The sequence below is a fragment of the Triticum dicoccoides genome, chromosome 3B, assembly GCF_002162155.2.
Source record: "Triticum dicoccoides isolate Atlit2015 ecotype Zavitan chromosome 3B, WEW_v2.0, whole genome shotgun sequence".
Classification (NCBI taxonomy): domain Eukaryota; kingdom Viridiplantae; phylum Streptophyta; class Magnoliopsida; order Poales; family Poaceae; genus Triticum; species Triticum dicoccoides.
This window is the reverse complement of record NC_041385.1, coordinates 566,600,597-566,608,807: the sequence shown is the minus strand read 5'-3', so window position 1 is coordinate 566,608,807 and position 8,211 is coordinate 566,600,597.

The following is an 8,211-nucleotide window of genomic DNA, read 5'->3' as shown; positions in this document are numbered from 1 at the left end:
GACGGAGACGGGAGGCGAGGTAGTCGAGGCAGAGGGGATCCGGGAGGGTGGCTCCGGCGACTGGACCTCCAGGCGGCGGCGATTGGTGTCGAAGGGGGCTCGGGAATGCTCCCTCGATCCAGATCGGATCGAGAGGGGGGAGAGCGGCGTGGGGAGTGGGGATGGGTGCGGTCGGGAGTTAGGGTTTCTGGGATGGGGGGATAAGGGGAGTGGGGTGGCCGGTTGGGCCAGTGGGCTGGTCCAGTTGGGCCACGGCCCAGGGAGGGGGTCTTCCATTTTTTTTTCTGTTAGCTTTAGGTTTTAGTTCTTTTTTTTTCTCTTTTGTATTGTTTTCTGTTTTTGTGTTTTCTTTTATTTCTTATTTTAGTAAGATACTACAGTGGCACCAAAAGAGAGTTTGCAAACTAAGCCACAGCCACAAACCACTTAGCACCGAAACAAAATAGTTTTGAAATTGTTTAACATTTTGAAAGCATATAAATAATTATTATTGTTACTTTTTTATTCATTTTAGAGTATTTAAACATTTTATAAAGGTGTGCTTTCTCCACCATAATTACCTATGCAATATTTGGTTCACTCCGAACATTTTAGTTTTAATATTTGAAAACTTTTATTCTTTGGTTGATTTTGAATTTGAATTTGAATCAGTTTCGAACTAACACGTGATTAGGAACAGTAATCGAGGTGACGTGGCATCATTAGCAGAGGTTCACTGTAGCTTAATTACCCGGGCGTCACAATTCTCCTCCACTACAAGAAATCTCGTCCCGAGATTTAAGCGGTGGAGTAAGGGGCGAAGGTGTTGGTAGCGAAAAGCCTAACGAGTCTTCTCGGTCTTGGCTGCCCTTTCTAAGAGGTTGATCCACTTCGTTGATGTCTTCATTTCACTGCTTCTAGTCACCATGATCAATTGTCATCCTTTCTTCGGGACCTCCATCATACTTATGAATAGGTAAGGGGCAGCTTCTACAACGATAGGATTTTATAAGGGAAATTCTTCTGGGGGTTTCCCAAGTATGAACATATGAGTATCTCTCGAGCTGAACAAACGAAACACATCGAGAGCAAAGTAAGACAGTGCAATAAGAAGTTTCAAGCGGATAGGCAATCGTTCATTGCCTGAAACAGAGTGTGAATGGGGTTTAGAGCAACAGGAATAAGTATTGTGTCCGATACAGAATAGATCAACAGGCGGGTGGCCCGTGAATTACATAGAAAGTCAAGCACGAGGGATAACTTTGACAACAGGGTGTAGAGGAGAGTCAGGTTTCGATCCTATGGATCTGTGGGTTATGGGCCCACCATGTGGGTTAAAAGTAGGAAGGGCGGAGACGTCTTGCATGATCATGCAAGAAAGGCATGTCAGAGGATAGCCTGTCGATTATGTTGGCAACAACGTCGATACCAGGGGTGAGGGACGAAGAGAACCATTTTCCTGCTCGTTGAACGAGGCGGACCAATAGGCAAAGTTCTCGTCCATCGGTGGTTACCGAAATGTCATCAACAAAAGAAACAGGGTCTTACTGACCGAGTTGTACACCAAGGTGTTTGCACAAGTAGGGAATTATTATTGTTTATATCATATAGATTATAGAAAGGGTTTAAATAAACCAATGGAAAGGAAAGGTGATTTCCAGGTTTAATCAAAACAATGGGGAGGAAAATGTGTATACACACATATTACAGGGGTATATCCTTCCCTAGGACAAGCGGGGCATGATATCCATGATAGGATATAACGTAGAAAACTCCTTAGGTAGGGGAGAGAAATTTCATGATATTACCCATACAGCGGTGTTTGGATAATTGGGCAGGAAACATTTAACATTGGGCTTCAAAGGTTCTTGTTGAAAATTGGAGTACCATAGACATGCTTCGAGATAGCATTGACAAGGTCTTCAGGTGAAGATCAGACTTTGGAAACACGAAGGATCCATCAGGAATAACTTGTAGAATAAGTCTTACAATTTCCTCATGGATGAATGGATAACCTTGCTGAAAAGGAATCTATAATGATAGGTCCTCCAGCCGGGGGGGGGGGGTGCTAGGCATGACATCATGTTACCGGGTCATCAAAGGATCATCATCATAACTCTTGGAAAGTTGTCCCAACCATCATATCTGACCGAGATTCAGATCTGATTGGTGTTAGGATACCTCAGACTCAGGATGCCCGAGAAGAAAAGGTGCAAAACAAATTGACGTGATGACCTGGCAAGATTCTCGGGAAATGTACAATGGAAGCGAGTCCCGAAACAAGAGTTCCTCATTAAATCAAGGAGAGGAAGAGGAGGTAGCTGATGAACTCAGCGACAATTCAGCGAGATTTTCAAAAGATGGACTTCCACAATTATGTGAAGAAGGAGATATCAATTTTCACATCAAATGATATAATGATGTATGTTCGAGAAAAACATCCACAATTAAACAATGGTTGAAAGGTGCACCCGAAATATGGGGTTAGGTAGCATGATCAATGTTAAAATGGTGATTCCATAACCAATAGTCTAAGAATGAACTTTTGACCATTAACTTCAAAGAAATAGGGTTGCTAGAAGGAAAGAATCCAAACAACACCGTTCACTTGTTGGAATTAACACGGGGACCAAGAAAGAATGGTGATGCTGAGAAGTATTTCTATGTCAAGAATTCTCAAGAGGTGGAACAAATCTCAGAACATTCTTGACATAAGGGATGGTAATACTCCAAGGTAAAGAAGAACAATTGCTGGATAGCAAGGAACTCAAGGTATAACACCAAACATGAACAAGCTTGTGTTGGTGGGAAGGCAATAAAGTGGTCGATGATAATACAATTCATCGAGGGCAAGGATGGTATTTCTCATCATGAATTCAATTGATATCCTGGATGAGCTCAGAATGTTGATGATCACGACACCTTTGTCGCGAGAGTTCATGAAGATGTAATCGATCGGCGACATCAACAAGTCAAAGGAATTGGCGAAGCGAAAGGTTATTGGAACCAAGGGTACGACACAAACTCGAAATCAAGTTTGTTGGTCAAGGAGAAATGGTATGACGAGGAAGATCGACGTAAGCTTAGCTCATCGTCGAAACTGGTGCTCCCGGAATAAGGACCAGGTGGCACAGTTGGGAATCATCAAGGCAATGATATAGCCAAACAGGCTAGGAATGGCGTGATCGGGTACAAACTCGTACTTATAGAAGCTTAATGGAGAGTTGTTGAACCGTAGTGCGGACTCGGTTCAGTTATCGGTGTCTTTGAGTGTTTAATAACTCAGAGCCCGTGAAAAATTGGAATCAGTGGGAAGGTAGCACTTGATGAAGAACTAATAAGAAGTTATGCAGTTCCATGATAACCTCGAGATACCAGAGGGGTAATACTCAATGACAGATCAAAGTAGAGGTTGGACTAGGGTAATGCTCTGCAGAAGACAAGTACTCTAACTTGTCTGAGAAATAGAATCAAGGGAGAACAAACATGGTCGGAACCACGGTTGCGAAGGATCAATTCACAGATACCAGATGATATTTATCAAGAAAATAGTTATTATTACAAGAAGTTTCCATGATAGGATCTACATCGTGTCCATGGGCATGAACACAAAGTTCAAGGTCGACTCCCATTTTTTCAATGTATAACCTTCCATTCACTTCTTGCTTTGATAAAGGCATTAGTGTTGAAAGTTTTACCTGGTGAAATACCAGATGAGTATGACTCGTGAAAACTTCCGAGTTCACACATATAAAGGAAGGCATAGGTTCAACCCGTCAGGGTATCATGGAAACATATACCACAAGCTTCAATAGTAAATACTACCAGCTCGAAAGCAGAGCATGGTTGGTCAATCAAAGGGTAGGATTTACCAATGGAGAAAGAACTTCCAAAGTGATTGAATATGAAGGACGATGTCAGATGAAATCCAACAATGGATCGGGCGATCCACAACAGAGCTGATGTGAGTATCGGTACTCCAAAAAGAATGCACGGGCATCATATTATAGAACATTGGAATAATTCGATGCTTAGATAACAAAGGAATTACGATTTCCAAAACAAAGGTTCAGAAGCAGTCGCTCTAATCAAGGATGGATAAGTCGGATAGACCAGAGGCACAATTGGTGACAAATAGTTTGGTCGAGAACCAGCTCATGTTCAAAAATGATGTCTGAGTCGGAAAGAAATTTAGAAGGGTTGATAGATGATTGTGTGCATTCGCACACATATTGAATCAATAGGATCAAAATGACGGTGTCAAAAGATACTAGTGAATATTGCCAGATATATGGGAAGCATCCATAATGCTAGTAGACAAGTATTTGTAGAGCAATAAAGCTACTAGGGATTTTCGGATGATTGAATAGTATTTCAAAGACTTTTGTGAAACACCTGAACAACTGGGATGAGCGGATACTCGAAAGGTGCGAGAAATTATCCGTAGGGTTATTCAGGTGGAAAGGAACTGCAAGGCAGTAGGCACAAAGTATTCTCGGATCAATAGAGAGAATTTCAGGGTATCTTCCAATGACAAGATCAACTGGGAACAAAAGTAAGAACGACAGATGTATGTATTTATCCATAGGGATATTTTGGTGGTAGGGAATTGCAAAAGCAACGGACACAAATTCTCGGGTTACAGCGGAGAGTATCTTCAGGGTCTTCACGTGCAGCAGACGATCATCAATAATAAGGGGCTCTCCGGGTGAAAGTGATAACGAGATCCTAATGTTAGATTTAGCAAAATCCATTTAACCCGAATAGAGGAGAGATCAGAGTCCCAGAGTATAGGCGAGGAGTAAAAGATCCTATTACCACCCAATGGCGACGTGGGCCCATAAGACACACAGCCATGTTAGTAAAAGTTTTGCAATGTCTAGACTCGACTTCGGCCAAGGAGTTGGAAGGGGGATTCCTACAGGCAGTCGGCTCTGATACCAACTTGTGACGCCCCCGATTCAATCGTACACTAATCATGCACGCAAATGTGTACGATCAAGATCAGGGACTCACGGGAAGATATCACAACACAACTCTACAAATAAAATAAGTCATACAAGCATCATAATACAAGCCAGGGGCCTCGAGGGCTCGAATACAAGTGCTCGATCATAGACGAGTCAGCGGAAGCAACAATATCTGAGTACAGACATAAGTTAAACAAGTTGCCATAAGATGGCTAGCACAAACTGGGATACAGATCGAAAGAGGCGCAGGCCTCCTGCCTGGGATCCTCCTAACTACTCCTGGACGTCGTCAGCGGGCTGCACGTAGTAGTAGGCACCTCCAGTGTAGTAGGGGTCATCGTCGACGGTGGCGTCTGGCTCCTGGACTCCAGCATCTGGTTGCGACAACCAGAAAGAAAGGAAAGGGGGAAAAGGGGGGAAGAAAGCAACCGTGAGTACTCATCCAAAGTACTCGCAAGCAAGGATCTACACTACATATGCATGTGTATATGTGTAAGGAGGCCATATCAGTGGACTGAACTGCAGAATGCCAGAATAAGAGGGGGATAACTAATCCTGTCGAAGACTACGCTTCTGGCAGCCTCCGTCTTACAGCATGTAGAAGAGAGTAGACTGAAGTCCTCCAAATAGCATCTCCAAGTAGCATCTCCAAATAGCATCTCATAGCATAATCCTACCCGGCGATCCTCCCCACGTATCCCTGAGGGAGAGCGACCACCGGTTGTATCTGGCACTTGGAAGGGTGTGTTTTATTAAGTATCCGGTTCTAGTTGTCATAAGGTCAAGGTACAACTCCAAGTCGTCCTGTTACCGAAGATCACGGCTATTCGAATAGATTAACTTCCCTGCAGGGGTGCACCACATAACCCAACACGCTCGATCCCATTTGGCCGGACACACTTTCCTGGGTCATGCCCGGCCTCGGAAGATCAACACGTCGCAGCCCCACCTAGGCAAAACAGAGAGGCCAGCACGCCGGTCTAAACCTAAGCGCACAGGGGTCTGGGCCCATCGCCCATAGCACACCTGCACGTTGCGTGGGCGGCCGGAAGCAGAACTAGCCCCCTTAATACAAGAGCAGGCTTACGTTCCAATCCGGCGCGCGCCGCTCCGTCGCTGACGTCTGAAGTGCTTCGGCTGATACCACGACGTCGGGATACCCATAACTACTCCCACGTAGATGGTTAGTGCGTATAGGCTCGTAGCCGACTCAGATCAAATACCAAGATCTCGTTAAGCGTGTTAAGTATCCGCGAACGCCGAACAGGGCCAGGCCCACCTGTCTCCTAGGTGGTCTCAACCTGCCCTGCCGCTCCGCCACAAAGTAACAGTTGGGGGCCGTCGGGAACTTAGGCCCACCACTACCTGGATGGAGCCACCTGCCCCTTCAGCCCCCATCGTCAGAATCACTTGCGGGTACTCAATGAGCTGACCCGACTTTAGTCACCATTTGTATAGTATGTATGTATGTATAGTATATACCCGTGATCACCTCCCAAGTGATCACGGCCCGATAGTATAGCAAGGCAGACTGACAAGAATGTAGGGTCAATGATGATAAACTAGCATCCTATACTAAGCAGTTAGGATTGCAGGTAAGGTATCAACAGATGTAGCGACAATGTTAGGCTATGCATCAGAATAGGATTAACGAAATCAGTAACATGCTACACTACCCTAATGCAAGCAGTATAGAGGATAATAGGCGATATCTGGTGATCAAGGGGGGGGGGGCTTGCCTGGTTGCTCTGGCAAGAGAGAGGAGTCGTCAACTCCGTAGTCGAACTGGTTAACAGCAGCGTCGGTCTCGTAGTCTACCGGAGAGAAGAGGGGGGAGAAACAGTAAATACATAGCAAGCAAGTGCATAACAGGATAACATGCAGAGCTAGACGTGTTCTACGCGGTAGGAGGTGATACCGGTGAAGGGGGGAAGCATTCGGGAAGTATTCCTGGGGTTCCGTGTTTTCGGGCAGAGGAGCCGGAGGGGGGGAAAGTTGCGAGTTCGATAGGTTAGGGGGGTGTGGCGGACGAACGGGTTGCGTATCAGGAATCGTCTCGTCGTTCTGAGCAACTTTCATGTTGAAAATATTTTAATCCGAGTTACGGATTAAAAGATATGATTTTCTAAAGATTTTATTAATTTCTGGACTTTATTTAATTATTTAATTAATTCGGAAAATGGATTTATGACGTCAGCATGATGTCATGCTGACGTCAGCAGTCAACAGGGTTGTCTGGTCAACCTGACCAGTGGGACCCACTGGTCAGTGACACATTTTAATTAGTCATCTAATTTAACCTAATTAGTATTAATTAGGAGGGGGCCACTGTCATTGAGTAATTAATTAATTGACTAACAGTTTAGTTAGTTTAGTTATTTAATTAGTTTAATTAATCAAAATTAATTAAGTTAATTATTTCTTTAATTAATTATTTTCATTTTTATTTTCTTTCTTTTTTTAAATACGTTCTGGGCGTGGGCCCCATCTGTCATTGGGCCAGGGGCCTTAGCGGGTGTGGGGTTTACGGGCGCCGGGCGTGGGCACCCGAACGGGCGAGTCCCGAGCAGAGCCAGCCGAGGCGCTGTGGGTGGCTCGCCGTAACGCGGCCACGGCGAGCAGACGAGGGAGGGCGCAAGGAGGAGCCGAGGCGCGTGAGAGGAACGACGGAGGCAGGGGCACATGAGCACTCCGCGAGCGGGCGCGACCACGGTGAGTGGGCGAGCGCAGGGGGCTGCAGTGGTGCTGGCGGCAGCGCCGCAGCACAGTAGCAGCTGCTGCAGCTCATGGCGGGGCACGACCAGGAGCGGCAAGTGGGGCGACGGCGTGGCCGACGCAGTCGTCGAGCAGGAGGGGGTGCGGGCCTGGACGGGCCTGGAGCGCACGGGGTACGGCGCATGGCGTGCTCGACCGCAAGGCAGAGATGGGCCGGAGGCGAGCGGACTGCACGGGCGCGAGGTGGATGAGCGCGGTGTCCGCAGACAAAAAGAAGGGGAGAGGGGAGGCCGAGGCCGAGGGCCTCACCGCCGTTTGCAGGGGCACATGGGCGTCGAGGCTCGGGGGCGACCCGTGGGGAGGAGGACGGGGACGATCGACGAAGACGGGAGGCGAGGTAGTCGAGGCAGAGGGGATCCGGGAGGGTGGCTCCGGCGACTGGACCTCCAGGCGGCGGCGATTGGTGTCGAAGGGGGCTCGGGAATGCTCCCTCGATCCAGATCGGATCGAGAGGGGGGAGAGCGGCGTGGGGAGTGGGGATGGGTGC